The sequence below is a fragment of the Triticum aestivum genome, chromosome 1D, assembly GCF_018294505.1.
Source record: "Triticum aestivum cultivar Chinese Spring chromosome 1D, IWGSC CS RefSeq v2.1, whole genome shotgun sequence".
Classification (NCBI taxonomy): Eukaryota; Viridiplantae; Streptophyta; class Magnoliopsida; order Poales; family Poaceae; genus Triticum; species Triticum aestivum.
The window spans coordinates 462,449,164-462,464,522 of record NC_057796.1 but is presented as its reverse complement, the minus strand read 5'-3'; positions in this window follow the sequence as shown (position 1 = coordinate 462,464,522).

Sequence of the window (15,359 nt, the reverse complement as noted above, 5' to 3'; positions counted from 1 at the left end):
TTTGTTCATGTGTCGTGTTATCCGCGGGCATTTCCTTGCATTCTATAGCATTTTTAACTTGCTTGTTGTCGCATCGCTCAATCTAGAGTTATGCTGAGTACATATGGTGGCCTGTCACGTCGCGGAATACTTTTATAGACTTAGCGTGACTCGTCAATACAAAATGATTCACCAGAAAAAAAATAGAGACTTGCCATAATTTTCCTATAGTATATTTTATTAACCTAACGTTCTAAGGTTTTCAGATTGATACTTGTCATCAGTAGGGCCCCTCATATAGGCATTTCCCATAGTTCATCAAAAAGAATAGCAATGCATCTTTCTCAAAGAAGAAAAAAGGGAAGAAAAAAAAGGAATAGAGAAGTCTGATTGGCTGATTCACATTGTATGCGTACCTTTCAGTTTCACCAATTCAATCCAAGCTAACGCCAACCCTAGCTTCCTTGTGCGATCGAGTAGCTGATAATTCAGCAAGATGGTAAGCAACGAAATTTTCCTTTGGGAAGGTAGATTAACAGCTTTCCTTTCATCCTTTGTACCAGTATCAATTACGAGTTGCTGACTTCTACCGTTTTGCCTCAGATACGTACGTCCACATGACATGCATGGACTTTATCGGTGTCACTAGCAGTAGGTGGCAGCTTGCGGTCGGGTAGACCGAGTGAGAAATACGTTTTTTTTGTGTGTGAATACACTGGATGTGTATCATTCATTGATTCATTGATAGGTAGAAAAAGAGTTGGTTACAGTGGACTTGTTTGATCGCCAAGAATATATATTTGACTGAATAAAATTAATTAAAGAGATTGATGAAGATGTTACGGTGGTTGGTGGCTCCACATAGGTCATTGCCGACTTGGACAACTGATTTAGCTAACTGGTTTTAAAACGAAAAGTGGCACACTCCGGCTCAGACCAGTGTTACGGTCGTCTCACCGAAAAACTGCACAGTATGTTGTTGCTATGTTCGAATATCTCCTCAAATAATCGGCTTCTTCTGCGACAAGTTTGCCTAGAGTTCTCGTAGCAGCTTCATTATCAATTGCACAATTGAACTCCACTCTCTCTTTCCCAACAGAGACGAAGAATGTTGGTCCCCTTTCCCACAAAGGCGAGGATTTATTGTTGGTTCTCTTTCCCTACAAAGACGAAGAATCAATGCTGGCGTACGTAACGTACGTACGGGGATGCATCCTCACATACTACTGTTACATGGTAGTAGTGACTCTTTTCTTGATCCTTACGTACTGTTACATGTTAATGACCGTTCAAACAAAAGGTCGCCGCGTCGACCTCGCAGCACTACCCAATGTTCGTTCTTTAGCTGTCGGAAAAGGAAACCAACTTTGGAGTCTGGAGCTGAGAATCCGCGCCTTTTTGCGCTCAGAAATTAAAAGGAAGTCGATGGGACGCAGCATTAGCTTCCCAAGCAACGATGATACTGTCCAGGCCTCTACTTCCAGAGGTAGTGCTTGAGAGCGGCCATGGATGGTAACCTTTCCCAATCAGATGCTACATTAAAAGCAGCTAGCACATATGTCTCGCGCTGTCGTTTCCTGTTGTCTCGGCTCCTCACCACACGAAGAATCCGCATCCAAAACTGTCTGCTTAACCGGTCCAGCCAATGAGGATAACTACCGTGACCGGTCCTATATAGTTTCAGACAGAATGTCACTTTCAGACAACACATACGGGGTCAAAGGGATGTCCCACTATCCCATTCCCAGCTGTACCGTCGAGCAAAGCTCAAAGAGAGCTCCTTCCAACGCATGCAAAGTCAAAAGGTCCCTCCCCTGGCTAACATTTTTTTTGTTTCATTTATGTGTTTTTCTCTTTCCCATGTACCACGTTGGTATGTTGTGCAAGCTTTTCAGGTCTTGCTCTTTTTTTAACACAGTACAGATACAAGCGCTCATACATACGCGCGTACACTCACCCCTATGAACGCACACACGCACACCCTACCCCTATGAGCACCTCCGAGAGACTGAGCTGGCATATCATCTTGAGATTTACAAAGTCACTTAAGCGCCTCGTCATCGACGGGAACGTCTCCTCCCACTGAAAGCGCATCGCCGGAAATCCTGAAATAAATCCAGGAATAATGCGAGCATTCAGGTCTTGCTCTCTTGAGTTATTTGTGTTACGGGTATGAGAGGTCGAGAGATCACATCAGAATTACTATGTTATTAAAGAATGGATAGAAAGATGTACTCAATTTAGGTATGGATTACATATATGTACTGGAATACTGAACTGTGGTATGGTTTATATTCCTGTGCTTAATTTTACTTCAAAAAATAATAAAACCGCAATGATACCATGACATGGCCAAGTCGAACGGCTGTCACTGCCGGCAATAACATGATGTACATGTGAAGTCTACGCATTCCTATCTATGACCAGATCATCTCATATATTCTCCTCGACAAGAATATGCATATACTACACCGAAAGCGACGAGACTATATATGTCCACATATGGTCTGGTGACGCCGGGCATTACGATGCGTAACGTATGTGCATCGTGAGCGACATGCATTGGGACCGGTTCACTCTTAAGGGTGTGTTTGGTAGCATGTATGGACCTAGCCTAGTTGTTCTCCTCTCATACATGCTGAGTGTAGACATGCTGAGTCCATGCAGTTGCTGTTGTTTGGCAGCGATGTATGCGCTGAGACATGCTGAGCTGAGACTTTGTTTGGCAGCTTGCATGTGTTTAGACATGCTGAAAAATTTCAATTTTCAATTTTTTTTTGAATGATGAACAAAATTGAAAAAATATGAACACAAATTTAAACATATTTTGAAAATTTACAATTTTTGGAAATTTAATTTTTCTAAAAAAATAAATTAAATTTTGAAATTCTAAACTTTTTTGAAAATTTGAACATATTTAAAATTCCGAGCTTTTCTGAAAATTTAAACAAAATTTGAAAATTAAATATTTTATAAAAAATTAAATAAATTTGAAATTCTGGTTTTTTTCAAAATTCAAACAATTTTTTTATTTTATTTTGAAATTCTGAACATTGTTGATTTTTTAAAAAATATTGAAATTATGAACATTTTTTGAAAATTTAAACAATTTTGAAATCCTAAATTTTTTCAAAAATTTAAAAAAAATCGTAATTCTAAACTTTTCGAAAATTTAAACAAATTTTAAAATTCTAAACATTTTTTGAAAATATAAACATATCTGGACGTGGTCTGGTGGGTGGGGACGAGTGTCAGGACCAGCATGGCTGCCTCCATGCACCCTGTGTGGGGTGCATGAGATGAGCATAGCTAAGGGCCCTTTTATGCATCAGATGAGCATAGCCCATGTGAGCTCATGCACCCTACCAAACAAGCAAAAGTGGGTCGGATTGGGAACTTTTACCCTCATGCACCCTACCAAACACACCCTAAGAGACCTGCATCTCCTTAGTTGGACCCGCTCCAAGGCCTCGTGGGAAAAAACTAGTTAGCGTACATGTAGACGCAAGTTTTTTTTAGAAATGGAGGCGTACCCCCGGCCGCTGCATCATATTGATGCATGCAACCATCTTATTAAAAGTTCGCAAAATAGTATAAAGTCGTCAAAGTATTACAGCTCGCAAGTGGAGCGAGAATAAAAAATCAAAGTTCATGCCGACAATCACAACCGGAATGGCAAAAAGAAGGATAAGCTCCCTAGACTCCTATCCTGTATGCGACCGCCATCCGAACCGGTTGAATAAAGCCCGTGCTACCATCTCCCACTGGTTACACCCAGTAACCAAAGGCCCCCTGGATTCCATAGGAGTGAGTAAGGACCACATACGGATCCAAGCAGTAGCTCTGAAGATGACCTGCAAGAAAGTTAAATTGTGTTGTCTATTAAATATCAAATCATTCCTGCAATTCCATATAGCCCACAAAAGCGCACATATTCCAATCCGAATACGAGTCGCCATAGTATGTTCAACCCCAGTTAACCACGTTCCAAACAACGATGTAATGTCAACTGGAGGAATAATGTTAAAGACTATATGAATCGTTCCCAAAGTAATTTGGCGAGTGGGCATTCAAGAAATAAATGTTGTATTGTTTCATCATGATCATAAAAGCAACATCATGGACTACCTACCCATCTCCTCTTGATTAAGTTGCCCTTTGTAAGAATTACTTGTTTGTGGACAAACCACATAAAGATTTTAATGCGCAAAGGAACCTTAATCTTCCAAATATGCAACGATCTCGAGATTGGGCCAGAACTAACCAAATCCATATAAAATGATTTTACCGTAAAAACTCCATTCTTAGCTAGTTTCCATTGCGTCGAATCCGGTTGGTCGGAGAGTTGAACATCTATCAATCTCCGAACCAAGTGCATCCATGCAGTCCAACGCTCACCAACTAACGCTCGTCTGAACTGGATATTCAATGGACTCGTATGTAGAACTGTGCCTACGTAATCCTCCTTACGTTGCACAATGTTATACAGGGTGGGATATTGTACGGCCAGGGGCGTCTCTCCTAACCACGTATCCTCCCAAAATCTTGTTGACATCCCATTGCCAACTAGGAATTTGACCCTACGAAAATACAAGTCCTTCACTCTCATAAGCCCTTTCCAGAATGGCGAGTCGGTTGGTCTCATGGTAACCTGAGCGAGTGTTTTCGACTGTAGATACTTATTACGCAAAATCTGTGCTCACATGCCCTCCGGCTCAGTCTCTAATCGGTGGAGCCATTTGCTCATAAGGCATTTGTTCTTGATTTCTAAGTTCTCAATACCGAGACCGCCCTGGTCTTTTGGTCGACAAAGAATGTCCCATCGGGCGAGACGGTATTTCCTCTTGGCCTCATTTGACTGCCAGAAGAATCGAGATCTGGAGAAATCAAGTCGTTTTCGTACCCCTTTTGGAATTTCGAAGAACGATAGTAGGAACATCGGCATGTGTAAACGCAAGTAACCTTTGCAAGATCCTCTCGTCCGTGCTCCGTGCGTTTTTAACACTCTGATTATCTTCTATTATCCTTTGATTTCTCGGTTCCTTGGATCGTTGGTGTGTACTATCTTGGAGCACATAGTGTGCTATAATCACACTCAATTAATTAAGCATGCATGTAAGCATTGTCATCTCTAGTACTAGTAAAGTAAATGGAGTCCTGGAGACTTTGAGCTCAGCAATGAAAGAGCCACGTTGACCGCGTGAAGTTAAGGACATCGGTTTCGCGGAACCTTCCTTCACTCCTTGTCATGACATCGAGGGTGGCATTTCAGTAGTGTATCCAACAAGAAAATGATTTTTTTGACGCGTTGTGCTATCCATGGGCGTTTTCTTTTGTTGAGCTTTTTAATCGGTTTGTTGATCACCCCGATGGGGAGTCTAGTATTATATGACGGCATGTCACATCGTGAAATACTTTTATAGTCCTTTTGTGACTCGTCAACAAAAAATTTACCCCCCAAAGAAGAGATAGTTCCCCATTATTTTTCTGTAATTAATCTAGCAAGAGAGTAAAAATTTCTAGTCTACATTTTATCATTACTTCATCCCGTTATGTTGTGGTATTTAAAATTTATTTACTCTTGAGACTTTTGGTCTTGATGATGTCAGTCCAAACAAAAGTAACCAAGCCACACATAGTTTCATCCAAAAGAATAGGGATGCATGATTCAAATTTTATTCGTACCTTTCGGTTTTGCCAACTAAATTCAAAAGTTTGTCTTTTGAGAAAACTATTTAACCTATTATTCATATTATAAATTTTTGGTAGTGTTTTTTAGTAGTTGTTGCCGATAGAACCTTTATCATATTATCTTAACTATGGTTTCCTATCAACTAATTTCAGCCCATGAGCCGCCGCCTCTTGACCTCGTCCCCAAGAAAAATTAGGGTTGCTCTGCCTTCCGCCGGCGTTGTTGGATCTGCTCGGATCTAGTCATCGTTTTGTCTATGTTCATGTGTTTTCAGATTGGATCCTTCCGATCTATGCTACTCTTCATCCACGGTGGTTGTTGTTCTGGTGCGTTGGTTCTTTGGGGACTTAGCAAGACGACTTCCCGACTGTCTACTATAACAAGTTTTGCCTAGCTTCAGCCATGGATGGGCAATGATGGCGGCGCGCCTTCGGCTCGTTTCAATGCTTGTAGTCGATGCTAGGTGGTCTACGGATCTGGATTTAATTTTTATTATTTCTGGTGTTCGTTGTACTGCCATAATTGAAGATGAATAGATCAAAAAAATTCACACACAAAAAACTATGGTTTCCTATTATATCTAGCAAATTAACCACATGTACGTGGTGTTAACATTATTATGTGGCGATCTCCAAAAGAAAAAACTCAATATATGGTGTTTCTTGTTGTACAACTCTTGCATCTACCATTGTAAATACATTTGTATTAAGAGTTTTGCTTTGGTACACCTCCAACTAGAAAAGTTTATGTTTATAGGAAATTGTACATGTTCCTGGAAATTATGTTCGATGTTGAAGATAGAGTTTCGGCATTGTAATGATCTTTCTCTAAAATAAACTTGAATCAAATTATGACATTGTCACCTCATAATTTCATATTTTTTTATCCTCAACAACAATACACATATGCCAATATTCTACATCGAAAGTGATGAGACTATATATCTGCCTACATACAGTCTAGTGACGCCAGCTATATGTAAATGTATGCATCAAGAGCGACATGAATATGGACCGGTTCACTCTCACGAGCCATGTGTCTTCTTGGTTCCAAGGCCACGTGGCAGTGAAACTAGTGTACATGTAGACGCGAGGATCGAACCTTTGTGAAGATTGATTGAATATTTGCCTTGCCTTACAAAGCACACCAGAGGGGTACATATAGGGGCGCCGAGCACAACCATGCATATAGCTTTAACGTGGAGGAGATCGTGGTAGCATAGGTGCGGACCAGGTCCGCTGACTAACACTTTGTAACATCGTCTACTACGTCACGTTTGTAACGTTTGTAAAGACTTTATCTCTCCTGTTTGATCATTGGCATGTATACTATCTTGGAGCACATGGTGTGCTAATCATACTCAATTAATTAAGCATGCATGTGTGGAGTTTGAGATTTTGAGCCCAGCGACTAAAGAGTCACATTGACCGTGTGGAAATTAAGAGCATTGGTTTCGGGGAAGCTTCCTTGAGTTCTTTTCATCACATCGAAGGCAGCATTTCAGCAATGTACCCGCCAGGAAATCGTTGACGCATCGTGTTATCCGTGGGCATTTTCTTGTATTGTTAATTTAACTTTAAATCAGTTTGTCGCATCGCCTTGATCTAGAGTTTAGTATGCTATGGCGCCATGCCACATCGCGTATACTTTTACAGTCCTTTTGGGACTCGTCAGCATAAAATTTACACCCGAAAAAATATTTCCCCATTATTTCTCCCTTATTAACCTAGCAATAATAGTCAATTTCTAGTGTAGGAGTACAATTTATCATAAGTTGAGCCAGTTATTGTCTTGTACTATTTAAAATTTATTTCCTCTTGACGATGCCAGTTTATGAAAAATAAGAGTAACAAAGCCACGGATAGTTTCTTCCAGAAAAATAGTGATGCATCATTCACATTTGATACACACCTTTCAGTTTTACCAAGTCAATCCAAAAGTCTGTTGAAATCGAGGCAAAACTATGAGTGATACATTTTTTTAAGTGTCTATGAGTGATACATTAGTTTGTGGTTTCCTTTTTTTGTGGTGCACTGAACATATATGTGTGGTGCACTGGTGCCAGTAATGTATCACTCATAGACACTTCAAAAAAAGGAAATCAACTTTGGAGTCTCTGGGGATAAGAATCAGAACATTTTCGCTACCAGCGATAGAAAGGAACTCGATGGGACGCACATTATGTCCGCAAGCAACGAGGGTATACTATCCACACCTCAACTTAACAACGGCAATGGATGATGGTAACCTTTCACAATCAGCCCCTACATTAAAGCAACTAGCACATGTGTGTCACGCTGTCGTTTCCTCTTGTATCGGTTCCTCGCCGCACGAAGAATCCGCATCTAAAACCGTCTCCTTAACCGGTGCAGCGAATGAGGATAACTACCATGACCAGTCCTATATAGTTTCAGACAGAATGTCACTCTCAAACAACATTTACAGGTCAAAGGGATGACCCACAGCAGCTACCGCTGGAACAAACCTCAAAGCGAGCTCCTTAAAACGCATGCAAAGTCAAAAGGCACCTCCGCTGCCTAAGGTTGGTCGTAATGGGAGTATCATAACTAGTATCATGCATGCCAACTAAACAATCTTGATGAGGTGGCATAGAATTAAATGAAGAAAGAAAGCTTTGAGTATCATATTATGATACCGTATCACAATAAATTTTATACTAGTATGTGTCATGCATGGCAATAAATGAGACCACCTAAGATACTAGTTTTATGATACTATGCACTACAAATATACACTAGTATCATAGTACTACTATATGATATTCCCCACTACAACCAGCCTAACGTATTTTGCTACTAGTAGTAGCACTACTCTCTGGATCACTCGCTGCATGCTCGTTGGGTCGGAGACCACGGGATGGATCAACCATAGTAGGTGTGACATTCACCGAGCGAAGGTCTCGTGCAGGTTGACATGTTTTGGTACGTGGCCACCGCCATGCATGTCCTCACATGTTCTCCGAGGAAGAATCACTCATCGGTCGACCGACGGACAGTGGCAGTCGCTACCGCCATTGCAATCTAGCCTCGATCCAACCATACAATTGAGGAGCGTCGTTCCGACCATACAGTAGCAATTGCTAGTACTCATTTTGTTTCATTTATATGATTTTCTCTTTCCCATGTACCACGTCGGTATGTAGTGCACGTAATTTAGAACTTGCTCTCTGAGTTGTTTGTGTCACGTGTATTAGAGATCGAGAGATCACATCTGAATTACTATGTTATTATAGAATATATAGAAAGATGTACTCAATTTAGGTGCGGATTACATATATGTGCTGGAATACTCAACTGGTGTATGGTTTATATACCTGTGCTTAATTTTACATCAGAAAACAATGAAACCGCAATGATACCATGACATGTCCAAGTCGATTGGCTGTCACTGGCGGCAATAACATGATTTACATGTGCAGTTTACGCCTTCCCAGCTATGGCCAGATCATCTCATATATTCTCCTCGACAAGAATATGCATATACTACACCGAAAGCGACGAGATTATATATGTCCACATACGGTCTGGTGACGCCGGCCATTAATATGCGCAACCTACGTGCATCGTGAGTGACATGCATTGGGACTGGTTCACTCTTAAGAGGCCTGCATCTCCTTAGTTGGACCCGTTCCAAGGCCTTGCGTGAGAGGATTAGCTAGTCTACATGTAGACGCAAGTAACCTTTGCAAGATCCTCTCGTCCGTCGCATTTGTAACACTCTGAATATCTCCTATTATGCTTTGATTTCCTCGGTTCCTTCGATCATTGGTGTGTACTATCTTGGAGCACATGGTGTGCTAATCACACTCAATTAATTAAGCATGCATGTATCCATATTGTCATCTCTAGTACTCCCTCCGGATGTAAGTCATCTTAGGTTGTGCACCGCGACCAAGACGGAGGGGAAAACGAGAGAACTTAATGCCTTTTTGCTAATTAATAGCATTGCATGCAATGAACTAACCACTGCATGTCATGTTTGGTAGTCTCAAGTCATTCAAAGCATGCACAACCCACATCTCTTATTGGTTGATGTGTCACGAAACAAGAAACGAGGAGTGAGTTAATGTACCGTGCCTAAGTGGTTTGAGATTATTTGGTTTTCGTACGGTGACTTACACACCTAGACGGAGGGAGTAGTATAGTAGTAGTAAAGTAATTGGAGTCTTGGAGACTTTGAGCTCAGCGACGAAAGAGCCACGTTGACCGCATGGAAGTTAAGAACATCAGTTTCGCGGAACCTTCCTTCACTCCTTGTCATGACATCGAGGGTGGCATTTCAGCAGTGTATCCAACAAGAAAATGATTTTTTTTGTCGCGTTGTGCTATCCGTGGGCGTTTTCTTGCATTGTTCAGCTTTTAAATCGGTTTGTTGCATCACCCCGATGGGGAGTCTAGTATTCTATGATGACATGTCACATCGTGAAATACTTTTACGGTCCTTTTGTGACTCGCCAACAAAAAATGTACCCCCCAAAGAAGAGATAGTTCCCCATTATTTTTTGTGTAATTAATCTAGTAATAGAGTAAAATTTCTAGTCTATATTTTTATAATTACTTCATCCTGTTATGTTGTGGTATTTAAAATTTATTTACTCTTGAGACTTTTGGTCTTGATGATGCCAGTCCAAACAAAAGTAACGAAGCCACATATAGTTTCATCCAAAAGAATAGGGATGCATGATTCAATTTTTATTCGTACCTTTCGGTTTTGCCAATTCAGTACAAAAGTCCGCCTTTTGCGAAAACTATTTAACCTATTATTCATATTATAAATGTTGCTAGTGTTTTTAGTAGTTGTTGCTGATAGAACCTTTATCATATGATCTTAACTATGGTTTCCTATCAACTAATTTCAGCCCATGAGCCGCCGCCTCTTGTCCTCCTCCCCAAGAAAAATTAGGGTTGTTCGACCTCCTGCCGGCGTGGCCGCCAGTCCTCCTCGTCTTCGGTGGGCTTAGGGACATGGGGGCACAGTGGATCCTGACCATTGCCGGTGGGAGGGCTCCTTTTTTGTTATTTCTTTGAGTTTTGTTAAGGTTTGTGTCCTGCTCAGGAAGGCGAGACGACGGCGGCGATGGAATAAGGTTCTCCCCCACCTAGCCCCTGTCCTGGTGGTGCGTCTAGCATCGTCAGTGGGCGTGTGGAGGTACGTCTCCGGCGGATCTGTCTTTGGTGGATCTGCTCGGATCTGGTCATCGTTTTGTCTACGTTCATGTGTTTTCGGATTGGATCCTTCCGACCTTTGCTACTCATCGACGGTGGTTGTTGTTCTGGTGTGCTGGTCCTTTGGGGACTTAGCACGACGACTTTTCGACTGTCTACTACAACAAATTTTGCCTAGCTCAAGCAATGGATGGGCAATGACGGCGGCGCGCCTTCGGCTCGCTTCAATGCTTGTAGTCGTCGCTAGGTGGTCTACGGATCTGGATTTAATTTTTATTATTTCTGGTGTTCGTTGTACTGTCATAATTGAAGATGAATAGATCAAAAGTTTTCTTGCAAAAAAAAAAACTATGGTTTCCTATTATATCTAGCAAATTAACCACACGTACTTGGTGTTAACATTATTATGTGGCGATCTCCAAAAGAAAAACTCAATATATGGTGTTTCTTGTTGTACAACTCTTGCATCTACCGTTGTAAACAAATTTGTATTTAAAGTTTTGCTTTGGTACACCTCCACCTAGAAAAGTTTATATTTATAGGAAACTGTACACGTTCCTGGAAATTATGTTTGATGTTGAAGATAGAGTTTGGGCATTGTAATGATCTTTCTCTAAAATAAACTCGAATCAAATTATGACAATATCACCTCATAATTTCATATTTTTTATCCTCAACAATAATACACATATGCGAATATTCTATATCGAAAGTGATGAGACTATATATCTGCCTACATACGGTCTAGTGACGCTGGCTATATGTAAATGCATGCATCAAGAGCGACATGAATATGGACCGGTTCACTCTCACGAGCCATGTGTCTTCTTGGTTCCAAGGCCACGTGGCAGTGAAACTAGTGTACATGTGGACGCGAGGATCGAATCTTGGTGAAGATTGATTGAATATTTGCCTTGCCTTACAAAGCACACGAGAGGGGTACATATAGGGGTGCCGAGCACAACCATATAGCTTTAACGCGGAGGAGATCGTGGTAGCATAGGTGCGGACCAAGTCCGCTGACTAACACTTTGTAACATCTGTCTACTACATCACGTTTGTAAAGACTTTATCTCTCCTGTTTGATCATTGACATGTATACTATTCCCTCCGTTCCTAAATATAAGTCCTTGTAGACATTCCATTATGAATCAAATACAGATGTATATAGATGCATTTTAAGTATAGATTCATTCATTTTGCTCCGTATGTAGTTCATCTAGTGGAATCTCTACAAAAACTTATATTTAGGAACGGAGGGAGTATCTTGGAGCACATGGTGTGCTAATCATACTCAATTAATGAAGCATGCATGTGTCCATTGTCATCCCTGGTAGTCGTAAAGAGATTGGAGTTGGAGATTTTGAGCCCAGCGACTAAAGAGTCACATTGACTGTGTGGAAATTAAGAGCATTGGTTTCGGGGAAGCTTCCTTGAGTTCTTTTCATGACATCGAAGGCAGTATTTCAGCAATGTATCCGGAAGGAAATCGTTGACGCATCGTGTTATCCGTGGGCATTTTCTTGCATTGTTCAACTGTTAAATCAGTTTGTCGCATCGCCTTGATGTAGAGTTTAGTATGCTACGGCGACATTTCACGTCGTGGTATACTTTTACAGTCTTTTTGGGACTCGTCAGCATAAAATTTACACCCGAAAAAATATTTCCCCATTATTTCTCCCTTATTAACCTAGCAGTAATGGTCAATTTCTAGTGTACAATTTATCATAAGTTGAGCCAGTTATCTTCTTTACTACTTAAAATTTCTTTCCTCTTGATGATGTCAGTTACGAAAAACAAGAGTAACAAAGCCACGCATAGTTTCATCCAGAAGAATATTGATGCATCATTCACATTTTATACTTTCAGTTTTGCCAAGTCAATACAAAAGTCTGTTGAAGTCGAGGCAAAACCATGAGTGATACATCAGTTGGTGGTTTACTATCAATTACTGGCACCAGTGCACCACACATATATGTTCAGGTCCTTTTGGCCAACTTGGGATAATCCAACAGGAACATGCCAAATGGTAGTTAGCAAAAGCTAACGCCACCCTTCCATGTGCGACCGAGTAGCTGAAAATTCAGCAAAGATAGTAATCAACGTCGGGAAAGAAGATTTACAGATTTCCTTTGTACCACTATCAGTGACAAGTTGCTGACATATACCGTTTTGCATGTTTTGGAGCTCAGATACGTACGTCTACATGACATGCATGGACTTTTATCAGAGTGTCACTAGCAGTAGATGGAAGCTTGCTATGATCTAGTTGAGGCAAATTAATATGTACATGCGTCGTGAGTGATACTTTTTTTTTGTGGTTACGCTGAATGCTTATCATTCATTGATAGGTAGAAACAAAGAGTTGGTTACAGTGGACTTTGCTTGGTCGTCACTAGTACTATATATTTGACTGAATAAAATTGAAGAGATCGATGAAGATGTTTTGTGGTTGGTGGTCGGCCGGTAGGTCATTGCCAACTTAGACAACTGATTTAACTAACTGGTTTCAGAACAAAAAGTCGTCGCCCACTTCGGCTCAGGCCAGTGTTACGTCGACGGAGAATGTAGTTGCTTTGCTCGAATAGCTCCTCACCATAGGTACGGTACTGGGATTAGAAAAAAAATGGTGATCGGCTTCTTTAATTTTTGACGAAGTTTGCCTAGAGTTTTCTTAGGGCATCTACATTGGAGGGGCGCTTGTTTAGGCGCTTAGGAAATAAAAAATGTTAAGTAGGAAAGTAGCGCTAACGTAGGAGTCTGTTCCTCCAACGTAGCAGCGCTTGTTTGGGCGCCAACTTAATTGATTTTCTGCATAAAAATAATCTCCAACGCTTGTTAAAAAGGATCGTGCGAGAAGAAAAGGAATGAGGCGTCCGATGACAAGCTTGGCATCGACGCCAGCCTAAGCAGAAATGGCCAGGAATAACATCCTAGCGCCTGGCCTAAGAGCCCGTGTTGTAGATGCCCTTAGTAGCTTCATTAGGCCCTGTACAATGGCAGGTGCCTAGACGGGTGCTAGATAAAAAAACCCGGTTTTTTTTCTAAGATTTGATTCCACGGGTGCTTAGGGAGGGAGGTAGAAGCAAAGTTTTGCTCCCGGTGCTTGCAAAAAATAACTGCTCCCTTCATGTCCAGCGAAGCTTCAAATATAGCAGGTGCCAGGCTAGGCTAGGCGCTACGCAAGTGCCAGGCTAGGTGCTACGTGAATATTAAAGCAACTCAAGCATCTATGTTAAGCACTCCGCATTGTGAGACAACTTCTTTTCTGTGACGCAAGCTGCTCTCTCTCCTTAAGCACCCGTGTCTAGGCACCCACCATTGTATAAGGCCTTAGGGCATTTTCAATGTGTAGGCGCTTGTTTGGGCGCTTGTAGCATTTAAGAAAAAGATTAATCAATAAGCATCGGTGGAGGAGTCTCACTTTCCAACGCAGGAGCGCCAGGTTGAGCGCTTAGATGATTTTTTTAGCGCACGTTCTAGGGCCTGACTCTCGTCAAAACAGATGCATGTGGGAAAAAAGGCTCAAGTGCCCGATGACAAGAGCGGCATCGACGCCAAGGGAATTCCTGGGACCGACCAGGAATCGAGCGAATCGGCCGGGAAAGAGAACCTGGTGCCTGGGCTAAGCGCCCGCGCTGTAGATGCCCTAATCAATTGTGTAATTAAACCCCATCCTCTTTCCCAACAAACACAAGATGTTATTATGAATCAAAAGACGAATGAAGAATGCGCACGTATGTAAGTACGGGGATGCATATATACAGTGCTAATGATCTTTTTTCTTGACCCTAACGTACTGTTACATGCTAATGACCGTGCAAACGAAAAGTCGCCACGTTGATCTCGCAGCACTACCCGATGTTCCTTCTTTAGCTGTCGAAAAAGGAAACCAACTTTGGAGTCTTGAGATGAGAATCAACACCTTTTTGCGCTCAGAAATTAAAAGGAAGTCGATGGGACGCAGCATTATCTCCGCAAGCAACGAGGGTACTATCCAGACCTCAACTTAACAACGGCAATGGATGGATGGTAAGTTGGTAACCTTTCACAATCAGCCGCTATATTGAAAGCAACTAGCACATGTGCGTCACGCTGTCGTTTCCTGTTGTATCGGTTCCTCGCCACACAAAGAAGGTCGAGCAGTCCAATGACATTGTTCCTGCATCAACGAAGAAGCCACAACCAGCTACCGCTCGAACAAACCTCAAAGCGAGCTCCTTAGAACGCATGCAAGGTCAAAATGCCCATCCGCTGCCTAAAGCCTTTTGCTACTAGTAGCACTACTCTTTGGATCACTCACTGCAAGCTCGCTGGGTCGAAGACCACGAGATCGATCTACCACAAGTAGGTGTGCAATTCACCGACCGAGGGTCTCGTGCATGTTCAGATGGTTTGGTACGTGGCCACCACCATGTCATCGCGAGTTCTTTGAGGAAGAATCGCTCATCGGTCGACCGACAGACAGTGGCAGTTGCTAATGCCACTGCAATCTAGCCTCG